Source organism: Haliotis rubra, unplaced genomic scaffold (assembly GCF_003918875.1).
Source record: "Haliotis rubra isolate DU_JTF1 unplaced genomic scaffold, ASM391887v1 Scf135, whole genome shotgun sequence".
NCBI lineage: Eukaryota > Metazoa > Mollusca > Gastropoda > Lepetellida > Haliotidae > Haliotis > Haliotis rubra.
Window position 1 is genome coordinate 132,029 of NW_025765281.1, and position 13,045 is coordinate 145,073.

Genomic DNA, 13,045 nt, shown 5'->3' on the forward strand with positions numbered 1-13,045 from the left:
GGCATTTATGATAGGGGGAACATTTTTTATATGGATAGACAATTTCTTAATTGCAATAGAGGCTTCTATTTATTGTAATGCCTTATCTCTGCCTCTGTGCCACCTTCTCTCTGCCTCTGTAATGCGTTATCTCTGCCTCTGTAATGCGTTATCTCTGTCTCTATAATGCGTTATGTCTGTCTCTGTAATGCGTTATGTCTGTCTCTGTAATGCGTTATCTCTGCCTCTGTAATGCCTTATCTCTGCCTCTGTAATGCGTTATCTCTGCCTCTGTGACACCTTGTCTCTGCCTCTGTAATGCGTTATCTCTGTCTCTGTAATGCGTTATCTCTGTCTCTTTAATGCATTATCTCTGCCTCTGTAATGCGTTATCTCTGCCTCTGTAATGCGTTATATCTGCCTCTGTAATGCGTTATCTCTGCCTCTGTAATGCCTCTGTAATGCGTTATCTCTGCCACTGTAATGTTATCTCTGCCTCTGTAATGCGTTATCTCTGCCTCTGTAATGCGTTATCTCTGCCTCTGTAATGCGTTATCTCTGCCTCTGTAATGCGTTATCTCTGTCTCTGTAATGCGTTATGTCTGTCTCTGTAATGCGTTATGTCTGTCTCTGTAATGCGTTATGTCTGTCTCTACAATGTGTTATCTCTGTCTCTGTAATGCTTTATCTCTGCCTCTGTAATGCGTTATCTCTGCCTCTGTAATGCGTTATCTCTGTCTCTGTAATGCGTTATCTCTGCCTCTGTAATGCGTTATCTCTGCCTCTGTAATGCGTTATCTCTGCCTCTGTAATGCGTTATCTCTGCCTCTGTAATGCGTTATCTCTGCCTCTGTAATGCGTTATCTCTGCCTCTGTAATGCGTTATCTCTGCCTCTGTAATGCGTTATCTCTGTCTCTGTAATGCGTTATCTCTGCCTCTGTAATGCGTTATCTCTGTCTCTGTAATGCGTTATCTCTGTCTCTGTAATGCGTTATCTCTGCCTCTGTAATGCGTTATCTCTGCCTCTGTAATGCGTTATGCTCTGTATCTTATGTCTGTCTCTGTAATGCGTTATCTCTGCCTCTGTAATGCGTTATCTCTGTCTCTGTAATGCGTTATCTCTGCCTCTGTAATGCGTTATCTCTGCCTCTGTAATGCGTTATCTCTGCCTCTGTAATGCGTTATCTCTGCCTCTGTAATGCGTTATCTCTGCCTCTGTAATGCGTTATCTCTGCCTCTGTAATGCCGTTATCTCTGCCTCTGTAATGCCTTATCTCTGCTCTCTGTAATGCGTTATCTCTGCCTCTCTCTGCCTCTGTAATGCGTTTTATCTCTGCCTCTGTAATGCGTTATCTCTGCCTCTGTAATGCGTTATCTCTCTGTGCTCTATCATGCCTGTGAAATGCGTTATCTCTGCCTCTGTAATGCGTTATCTCTGCCTCTGTAATGCCGTTATCTCTGCCTCTGTAATGCTCTGTAATGCGTTATCTCTGCCTCTGTAATGCTGCCTCTTAATGCTCATTCTGCCTCTGTAATGCGTTATCTCTGCCTCTGTAAATGTCTGCCTCTGTAATGCGTTATCTCTGCCTCTGTAATGCGTTATCTCTGCCTCTGTAATGCACCTTTATCTCTGTCTCTGTAATGCGTTATTCTGTCTCTGTAATGCGTTATCTCTGCCTCTGTAATGCGTTATCTCTGTCTCTGTAATATCGTCTGCCTCTGCCTCTGTAATGCGTTATCTCTGCCTCTGTAATGCGTTATCTCTGTCTGCCTCTGTAATGCGTTATCTCTGCCTCTGTAATGCGTTATCTCTGTCTCTGTAATGCGTTATGTCTGTCTCTGTAATGCGTTATCTCTGTCTCTGTAATGCGTTATCTCTGTCTCTGTAATGCGTTATCTCTCTGTCTCTGTAATGCGTTATCTCTGCCTCTGTAATGCGTTATCTCTGCCTCTGTGCCTTACTCTGTAATGCGTTATCTCTGCCTCTGTAATGCGTTATCTCTGCCTCTGTAATGCTCTTATTCTCTGCCTCTGTAATGCGTTATCTCTGCCTCTGTAATGCGTTATCTGCCTCTCTGTAATGCGTTATCTCTGCCTCTGTAATGCCTTTATCTCTCTCTCTGTGAATGCCTCTGTAATGCCTTATCTCTGCCTCTGAATGCCTCTATCTCTGCCTCTCTGCCTCTGTAATGCCTTATCTCTGCCTCTGTAATGCCTTATCTCTGCCTCTGTAATGCGTTATCTCTGTCTCTGTTATCTCTGCTGTATGTTATATTCTGCCTCTGCCGTTATCTCTGCCTCTGTGTCGTTATCTGCCTCTCTGTAATGCGTTATCTCTGCCTCTGTGTGCTGTTATCTCTGCTGCGTAATGCGTTATCTCTGTAATGCTGTTATCTCTGCCTCTGTAATGCGCCTGTAATGCTCTTATCTCTGCCTCTCTGTAATGCATTATCTCTGCCTCTGTAATGCCTTATCTCTGACTCTGAAATGCGTTATCTCTGCCTCTGTAATGCCTTATCTCTGCCTCTGTTATGCGTTATCTCTGCCTCTGTAATGCCTTATCTCTGCCTCTGTAATGCGTTATCTCTGTACTCTGAAATGCGTTATCTCTGTCTCTGTAATCTGTTATCTCTGCCTCTGATAATGCCTTATCTCTGCCTCTATCTCTGCCTTATCTCTGCCTCATGCCTCTGTTATCTCTGACTCTGTAATGCCTTATCTCTGCCTGTGTAATGCGTTATCTCTGCCTCTGTATCTGACTGTAGATGCGTTATCTCTGCCTCTGTAATGCCTTATCTCTGCCTCTGAAATGCGTTATCTCTGCCTCTGTAATGCGTTATCTCTGCCTCTGTAATAATGCCTTATCTCTGCCTCTGTAATGCGTTATCTCTGCCTCTAATGCGTTATTTCTGCCTCTGTAATGCCTTATATCTGCCTCTGTTATGCCTTATCTCTCTGTGAAATGCGTTATCTCTGCCTCTGTAATGCGTTATCTCTGCCTCTGTAAATGCTGTAATGCGTTATCTCTGCCTCTGTAATGCCTTATCTCTGCCTCTGTAATGCGTTATCTCTGCCTCTGTAATGCGTTATCTCTGCCTCTGTAATGCCTTATCTCTGCCTCTGTAATGCGTTATCTCTGCCTCTGTAATGCGTTATCTCTGCCTCTGTAATGCGTTATCTCTGTCTCTGTAATGCGTTATCTCTGCCTCTGTTATGCGTTATATCTGCCTCTGTAATGCGTTATCTATATATTTTGATGCTTTATCCGTGTCTATGCTGACTTACACCGCTGTCTCTCTGATACCTTATCTCTGTTTATGCTTGGTCTCATTATCTGTCACTCAAACCCTTTTAACTGTATTTACGGGTGAAATAATAACCGCCAAGCGAGTGGTTCGCAGTGATAACCGCCTCGAGGGAACATGGTTTAAACATATTTATTTCATGAAATAGCAAAGACAGAATTTTCATGAACTGGATTGGTCAACAAGCTCAAAAGAACTTATATGAAGACCGCTCCAATATACATAGATATATGAAACTGTATCATGACAAGAAAAGATGATATCTAAAATGAAAGTAGATGGTATGACATGTAGTCGGAAACTTAAAATCATGATGGTTGTATACATTCATGGCATCTGCAGTCGGGATCCATAGTAGTATAGCTTTGAGAATTAAAGGTTTTAGTGTATGGCTTGCTCAGTTAAAGCGCCTAGTTTCAATTATAAATAGATGGACTGATTTTAAGATATGTGATTGAATTTGTGGGTCCATGGAAGACGTTCCGTATAAGATTGTTTCTAATGAAAAGCCATTGGTATAATAAAATGTATTTATTCTTACAGCATCAAATCTGGGACATACAAAGAAATAATGACGTGCATCTTCAGTAGGGTGGCCAAACAAACAATCTGCTCTCTCTGATATATGTCTGTTGTGTTTGTCAGCGTTGAGATCGCTACATCCTAACCTTAAGCGACAGTGGAGGATTTGACAAACTCTTGAACCTATATTTGGATCGAAATGAATGTCTTTAGCTCTATGACTTAAAGCAGATTTAAAATCATTGATGTCTGTAAGAGATTTAATATTTTGCGGTAAAGCATTCCATAAACTTACAGCGTCCGGTAGAAATGAATTGTCATATAGAGCAGTGCGGCAGGAAATAGTTTGCAAATGCGATGCGTTACGTAAGGGATAGTTACTGACTTGAGAGACGAAGGGAGGGGCGAGTTCGTTTAGATAGTGGGGTAATCTGTTATGATACATTTTGAAAAATGTGATTAGTTTAGCTATTCTTCTTCTTTCGCGAAGAGAAACAGAGGATGTTTCAGCGTAGATTTTATCGTGACTGGTGCAGCGAACATCTCCACATATCGTACGTATGTGTGTATAGCCTGATTGGTGTTCAAATTGCATGTGGTCAGTGATAGCAGCTGTGTATTGAATATTGTCATTAGCAGACAGACAGGCAGACACACAGGTGTCAATAAAACAATACATTGAGTTTTGTCTGTGACAACGACATATCTATATCACAGTTAAAAATTTTGTCAAAGCTAAATAATGACATTGCTTTTAAGTATCGAACTGAGAAAGTGACTCGGTAAGAAGAACGTGTGGTGAAATAGACAAATGAAATTATATAAACAGTTAATTTACTGTCATAACATATAAAAAAGCTCGCGCCTGTGAGATATCAACAAAACATTAGAAAAATAGCTCACACCAAAGCCTTCACCGAGTATTCACCGGACAACCCGCTTCCAAGCTGCGCGAACCTATTTCACTGCGCACGTGCTATGAGCGCAGCCCAGCTGTTGAAACCTGTTTTCACCCGAAAAGTCGGGGGAAAATTAGTGAATCGTTTGAACTCCGATTTCGCGCGGTTTTTCATCGCGTTATTTTTCAACTTTATAAGTTGAATTTGCATTTTTGACGATTTGTTTCGGTAAGTCCATACCGAAAGGTATCAGAATCTGCAAAGTTGTGTTTTACGTTGCATGTGACCTTTAAGGTTGTTATTTCGCATATACCACAAGGTCAAAACATTCTTATTTTAGTTGAAATATTATTAACTGCAATATGCAGATATTATAATAAAATAAAAAAATGAATGGTTTTGTATTTATTTATTGAAGATGTTTCCAATAAAAACATTGAGGTAGAGGCATCGGGTTGTCAACCCGGATCTGCAAAGGGAAAAGTTCTTCTGGAGGTGTGATACCGGAGCCGAGAGTTGGTCAGATAACACACACGCACACGTTCAGGTGCAACTCAGCACAGCCAGGTGAGATGATCACAGCTTGTCAGGCGCTGTTCCATCAGCGGTTTGTCATCCCCCGGTGTGAAGCGGGAAAATAGCACAATATTGCGTGATGGTTTCTTACTAAACAATTCCGTGATCGATAAAAAACGTCCGATTTCAGATCCTGTTGGGTACAGAGGTTTCAGGACCATATGTCTTACTTATGTTTCGTGCACTTATCCCAATTTCGAGTTATTTAATCATTTGTCGTTCTCATTTGAACCCAAACGGACTATAAGTGTGCGAAATACGTTCCTGCACCAGAATCTCGTGCAAGTCGAGCTCTAAACAATCACGCAATGTAAAACCACGTGATTTAAACTGCCATTTAAACTGCGACGACTCTGGTACAGGCCGGAGTGGATTTTGAAGCAAACTGGTCATCTGGTAAGTATCGTGCCCTACATAGCATTTGTCTATGTCTGTGTTTGTACTCAGAAAAGCTATACTCATTACCGCCTATCTAGCGGTTCCTTTTTCGAAAATATTAGGATATTGGTAGTCACATTAAGCAGTTAAATTCACAAATAATGAAGTAATCTAAATTAAATTGAATTGCGTGTAATGTATTGATGCATGATGTGTCTTATATGTAGATGACTACCTCGTACCACTGTCCTATTCTGATTAACGCTAAGGGACCCTTCATAATTTATGGGTGTGGGTGTGGGTTATGGTTATGGGGGTGCATGTAAACTGTGAATGCTCCCCCCTAAACTACATGTATATGGGAAAGACTTCCTCCCGTAACCCCCGTATTCTTTTTTAATCATTCTATGCCTAAGAATATAAGCCTATGGGGTTTTTTTATGAAAAGAAACCAACCCTAAACCTAATCCTAAACCCTACCCCGTCGAAATAATCCTAATAATACATTCAAGCGTGGGTTACGGCTTAAAAAGATAACACTTTATATATAAAGTGGCCCCTCACCACCCCCGCCTGCTTGTCATGTACAAAATTGCTGACCACGCCCACCCAGCCCAACCCGTAGTGCATGTGTACAAAACTGATGACACACGCACACGCACGCACGCACGCACGCACGCACGCACACAAAACAAACCTCCCCAGAACAAAACGGGTGACACGCCCCCACCCCCCCCAAAAAAAATCTTAACCCCACCCCTTAATTTGAGAATTTATCTGATTGTTCATTGTTTTTATACAACTGTTGCAGGTGTAGGTGTACAAGAGAGTAAATGAGGAACAAATGAAGATGGTCAGCAGCATTGTCACCAGTAAGAAGCCAAAAACCGAGGAAGTACGATGCAAAGCGGAACACAAGGATCAACTCCAGAAGGTATGTTTTCTCTCTCCAAGTGGAAACATGATTTTATGGAAAATTTTACAACGTTCTCATTACTAACTCTTCTAATGAAATTTAACGTTATTGGTCAGGGGGAAATGCACTGCTCATAGGCCAGTGGCCCACCTACCGAACTGTTATTCCATTGGTCAAGAGTTTGTACTAACCCCAAGTGTATTGGTATTTGAGATTTTCATGAAAAATATGCTTGATATTGATGAATGTAATTTGTTGGTAACCGTTCACGTTCTAGGAAGGTATCATCAAATTAACCATTGTTGTAACTCAAATTATTCATTACAAAGCTATCTATGAGGATCCTGTCTAAACATCTATTTCATTTTTCAGATGATTCAAGTGACCCTGAGGAGAATGGAAAAGGGGGAAGAGGTCCCGCCGGTTCCAATTTATTAACTGCAGTGTGCAGATATTGTAAATAAATCAATCATTTTGAATGGCTCTGTATTTGTTTATTTATTGAAGATGTTTCCAACAAAAACATTGAGGTAGAGGCATAGGGTTGTCAAACCCAATCTGCCAAGGGAAAAGTTCTTCTCGAGGTGCGATACCGGGATTCCCGGTATAGCACCAGGAGTTGGTCAGATAACCGCCCTAGGGATTATATGGTAACCAACCTCTGGGGAAGGTTGGTTATCTGATAACCAACCCCTTGAGAGGTCGTTCACAAAAATTAATAACCCCAGATATTGACCCGATAATCAACCCACGTGGTATATCTTGAACTAGTATTGTAAGAAGAAGTACATCTATAAAGTAGATCTGCTCAGCACAGATCCCCAACACGTCTTACTTTTTTTACATGGATGGCCTTGAACTTATTGTCAAGGGAGAATCAACACTGCAAACAAAAATCTCCTTATGAATCCTTATCCAATATAAAGTGTCTGTTCGTCGAGCCTAAAAATGGATTGTGTTTACCTCCCACTATTGTCTTCTTCTGAAAATAAATGTTCTGTACAGACTATGTGAGTTAAGCATTGTGAATGGGGCTTGTACTATCTATTTGTATGTGTTCCATTTCGAGAGGTAATGATATTGTGACTTGCAATCACTTGCAGGTACTCGTTAAAATGTTATATAGACTGGAGAACTGTACATGATGCACACATCTGAGATATACTCATGCCAATAATGGTTGTCACCCCCTTCATTTTTTTTAATTGGAGAGGGGTTGTGGGGTGGGGTTGTGAGGTGTGTTTGGTGTTGGGGTGGGGAGGGAGGGGGTGACAGCTTTTCTTCTATGGCGATTAAAACAATATCATCTTCACAGAGTCGAGAGATGTTAAAATGGAGTCCAACTTCAGTTTTTTCCCCGAGATGCTGTGCTGTATAAGCAAAGGATCCTCTTTTCTTTATTGACCATTGGAAAAGTATATTTGGTAATCTGTTGGTAATCTGTTTGGCTGATTTAATATAAAAACGGAACGCTCTAATCCTCTGCTTTGTAAGACAAGTTGCCCAGCCCATTTCGCCGTGGATAGCGAAAGTGGATGTATTGCGCGGCACTCCAAGGAAAAAACGACAGGCTCTGTTCTGTATACTGCTGATATCACGGTGTCCGTACATCCCCCAGATAGGCGCACAGTATAACACGGGGTCCGTACATCCCCCAGATAGGCTCACAGTATAACACGGTGTCCGTACATCCCCCAGATAGGCTCACAGTATAACACGGTGTCCGTACATCCCCCAGATAGGCTCACAGTATAACACGGTGTCCGTACATCCCCCAGATAGGCGCACAGTAAAACACGGTGTCAGTACATCCCCCAGATAGGCGCACAGTATAACACGGTGTCCGTACATCTCCCAGATAGGCGCACAGTATAACACGGTGTCTGTACATCCCCCAGATAGGCGCACAGTATAACACGGTGTCCGTACATCCCCCAGATAGGCTCACAGTATAACAGTATAGGTTGTACAGTAGATTCGTACAGTTTTCTGTAGACGTCATAAGCCATGTCACCACACTGTTTATACTTTGTAATCAGGAGAGATAGCGCTCTACTTGCACTCTTGGCAATTTCCTTCACTGCATATTTCAAACTCAAATGTTCATGGAACCACAGTCCTAGATATTTGTAAGTATCAGCGTAGTCAAGGCTCATATTACAACAGTTGAACTGAAACTGGAACGAGAAAACCCATCTTTCCTGAAATGCACAATCTTAGATTTATTGATATTTATTGACAGTCTCCACTTGTAACACCAACTTGTAACAATGTTCAACATTCCCCGAAGCTTTTCTTCTGTGGGGACGATTAAAACAATATCATCAGCATATAGTAAAATTGACACAAACATATCACTGGTACACCATCATTAAGCTCGTCGATCTCTTGAGCCAGGTCAGTTATGTAGAGAGAAAACAGAGTTGGCGACATCATGCAACCTTGCTTCACACCTGTGTTTACTGTAAACAAAGGAGTAAGGTGTTTATTAACTCTAACAGTACTGGTAGTGTTCCTATACACCGACTGTATGGAGGCAAATATCTTCCCACCAATACCAGCTTTCCGTAGCTTCAACCAGAGGCAGTTCCTGTCCACGTTGTCGAAAGCTTTCTTAAAATCAATAAAACACGTAAAACTTCCACACTTAGAGTCCAGCCGCGACTTCAATATGGTATACAGAGAGTATATGTGGTCGAAACAGCTTCTTTCCTTCCTAAAACCATTCTGAGCATCTGATAGCAAGTTACTTGAATCTAGCCACTTTGATATGCGTTGGTTTAAGATTTCACAGTATATTTTACATGGCACGGAAATGAGAGATATTCCACGGTATGACGAAGGTTGACGAAGATCTGTATCACTCTTGACAATCGGGTTGATAATCGACTGAGTCCAGCTTGTGGGCGTTGTTCCTGTATCGAAACAGATTGTAAAGAGTTTAAACAAAAAGGTCAGTAATGCTGCATTTTTCAATGCATCAGCTGTTAAATCATCAATACCGGCTGCTTTCCCATTCTTAGCACGGTGTACCGCTCTCGTGACCTCCTACCGGGTAAAAGGGCCGTTAAGCGTAACGTCCTCGTGCTGCTGCTCCCCGTTACCGTTACTCAGCCGTTCAAGCTCGTGCATCACGTGCGTCATGTGATCTTCGTCATACGGTTGATCGTTGTTTCCCGATTCCATTTTTTTTCAAAGTCACTGTTCCACCTCTTTAGAACACTATTAACACCACAGACAACTGTACCGTCCTCTAAAATCACTTCCTCTGGAATAACACATTTTCTTTCATTTGCGATACCAATGTTTCCTATTAACTTCCAAAAGTCTGTATCTGCTTGATTTAATTTCTGTAGTAAATTGTTCTATTTCTCTGATTGGTGCCTCCTCTTGTATTTTCTATTCATTCTGTCGAATACCTTTCTCTCTACACAATACTGGCGTCTCAGTTTGGATCTAGTGTTACCTCCGCCTTTACACTTGAGCCAAGCACGTTCACAATTGCTGGCAATGTTCCACTGTTGTTGCAGCTCACTGTTCCAATAAGGTTTCCTGAAAGATCTTCTTTTTGTGTTATCAGATTTACGTTTCGACACACCACACTTATCCTCAACTTCACTGTGATCAAATTCACAAATTCGGAGTATGCTTCATTTATGTGCACACTATCTGACACACACTCTTCTATACGTTCAATGGTAGCACGAACCTTGTCACGTGACGCATCGTCTGCTAGGAAGTCATCCGGGAACTTTCTACGATGATAACGTTTTCTATCATCACGTGGTGAGGGGGGACAGTCTTGCCTCTGAGCATCTGGGGTAACGGGCATGAGGGAAGACAGGTCTGAGGTAAAAGACAGAATGGAATGGTCTGGGATCGAGACGGGCACATTCATACCATAATTATCAATGATAGATGACATTGCTAAAACTTCAAAAATTGAATATAAAGATAATTGCTCGTAAGGCACTACAACATAATCAACAACCCACCTCCCATTGGGACTAATACAAGTAGAATCATTTGCATTAAAACGACCATTTAACATACAGAAATTAATGTCAATCAAGAAATCGATCAATAGTTCACCATGTATATTTATGGTAGTGTCCACATTCGTACTCTCAGGAACAGAGTCCACACCCCGGATGTAGTCTGATAGGTCACCGGTCCGGGCATTGAAGTCCCCACACAACTGAACTAGACCGAGGCTCTGGTATACATATACTTGGTGTAACAGCGTGTTGAAGAACTCCTCAGGGTCCCTCTGGTGGGAGGACCCTCTTGGTGACAAGTAACACACACATATATATACCTTGAAGTCACTGGTACGTGATGTAAATTCTAACCACATAATATCATCATAAGAATCATCAACAATTTTACATGTAAATAATCTTAAAATTGAGTCTTTAATGAGTACACCGACTCCTCCTGGGCCACGTTTAGCTCTGTTATGTAAGTTCTGTCTGCTATTACAGTAGTGTGTATAACCTTCGAGGCGCATTACCTCATCACCTTAAGAAATGTCTCACATAATGCTATGACGTCATGATTTCCGGATGTCACAGCAAAAGATCTGAAATCTGAGTTCTAGGAATCACAGTTACTCCATCCACGACAGTTCCAGCAGCAAACCCTCCACATACATCCCTATTGTTTGTTTGGAATTGACTTGGTACCGCGTAGACGAAAGTCCTTCTCTTTGACTTGGTTCAACGAGCTGGCCGCCATTACTGAATTGACAAAATCTTCGTCTTCTTGTTTGTCTTCGCGGGCTTTTTTACCTTCATTGTGGGGTTCAACTGGCATTTTTCTTTTCTGACCTACTCCTTGGTCCATCTTCATAGTTTTCGTTACGAAAATAAGTTAATATTGGACTTGTAAAACTGTGTAAAATTTCAAACAGTCGGAGAGCAAATTTTCCGTGACCACTCACACCCGCGCACATACCATTATCATCAAGGGTACAGCTTAATTAAACCTTATGCAACCAACCATAACATGTGTTATGTCTTATGGGAAGATACCCTTAAGGATGCAGGCTAGGGGAAACTCCAGAATACCCATAGAATAGACAAAGCTCAGTCAGAATACAAACGTAGACTTAAGAAAATCTGGAGTTCGGAGTTCTCGACGCTCGCAGAAACGTCAAAGCGATAAATACTTATGCTGTTCCCATCTGTTCTGTTGGTTTTGCTGAAACTTCAGGGTATTGACACCCTCTCTCGAAGAATCATGTCAGCCAGTGTCATGCCCCACCAACTCAACTGTTTGTCCAGCTGTTTATATATGTATCAGTTAATGGCTAAGGACGCGGCTTGATGGAGGTGGCGTGTATCAGTTAATGTCATCACAGGCCTTATCGTTTGCACCTTTGTACACATTTATCTGTCTTATGTCATGCCCCCCTCTTGTGACTGACTGACTGAGTTATATGGTTTTACGCCGCATTTAGCAATATTCCAGCTACATCACGGCGGGGAACACCAGAAATGGGCTTCATCACATTGTACCCATGTTTGGGATTCAGATCCTTATGGGTCTTTCGGCGTGACGAGCCAACGCGCTGTTTTTAGCAATACCACTAGGCTACACCAGAAACCGCCCCCTCTTGTGAAGAATGTCAAACTTTAATGATCAGTTTAAAGCAAGCGAACTGCCATATCAAATCGCCCCAGGAAGAATGTCAACTTTAATGATTTTCAGTGTCTGTCTTTATCAAATCGCCCCAGGCTCGTATGTGCAGCGTGTCTTTATCGGGAAGAACAGCAGCAGAAGACAGATTGGCGGGACCGCCCGGCATGTTGTACGAAGCGGCCGTACAATGCCTTTACAAGAAACACGTGGCCTGCAGGCATTGGGACAACCACATTAACCTTGTTTGTTGTTTACGCCACCCCCTCGCTATAACACGGTCCCAATGTCCCCGCTATAACATATGGTGTGTAATATATCTCATGTGCACCATGCAATCCAATGATTTACACTGGCATTGACCTGAGAAGTTGGGATACAGTAACATGCATCACCAATGGACCATTAGATTCGACCCACTTGCTGACGTCCACCCGTATGGTCAGAGGCTATTGTTACAACTGTATATCCTTAAAGGTCACATGCAACAAAAATAAAACATAATTAAAACACAATTATCACTAATTCATGACATATAATATACATTGCTGATTATGAAAAACATATAAACAAAATTATAAGCGTACAATCGCAAATCAAAAGTGCAATATTTTGTACTGGGTTTACTTCCCTCGAAACGAAGCAGCTGGGATACCGGGATACAGAGCGGAGTCAGTAGCGGCTGGTGTGCCTCACGGCTTGTGTGTGTGTATATACAGATGTTGGGTTTTGTAAATACATGTACATGCTCATTTTTGTGTATAACATTTTGCAATCAACAGACATCACAACATGTCATGTGCACAATGCGTTTTGTTTATGGTGTAAA

At 41.8% G+C, this 13,045-nt stretch overlaps 1 long non-coding RNA gene across 1 annotated transcript; it reads left to right on the top strand.

Moving 5' to 3' along the window:
* Positions 1–5,592: 5,592 nt before the first annotated feature.
* Positions 5,593–7,057, top strand: LOC124267959. The gene is made up of 3 exons (XR_006896165.1): positions 5,593–5,678; positions 6,472–6,594; positions 6,949–7,057. It is a non-coding gene; the product is annotated as an uncharacterized LOC124267959 (long non-coding RNA).
* The last annotated feature ends 5,988 nt before the right edge of the window (positions 7,058–13,045 follow it).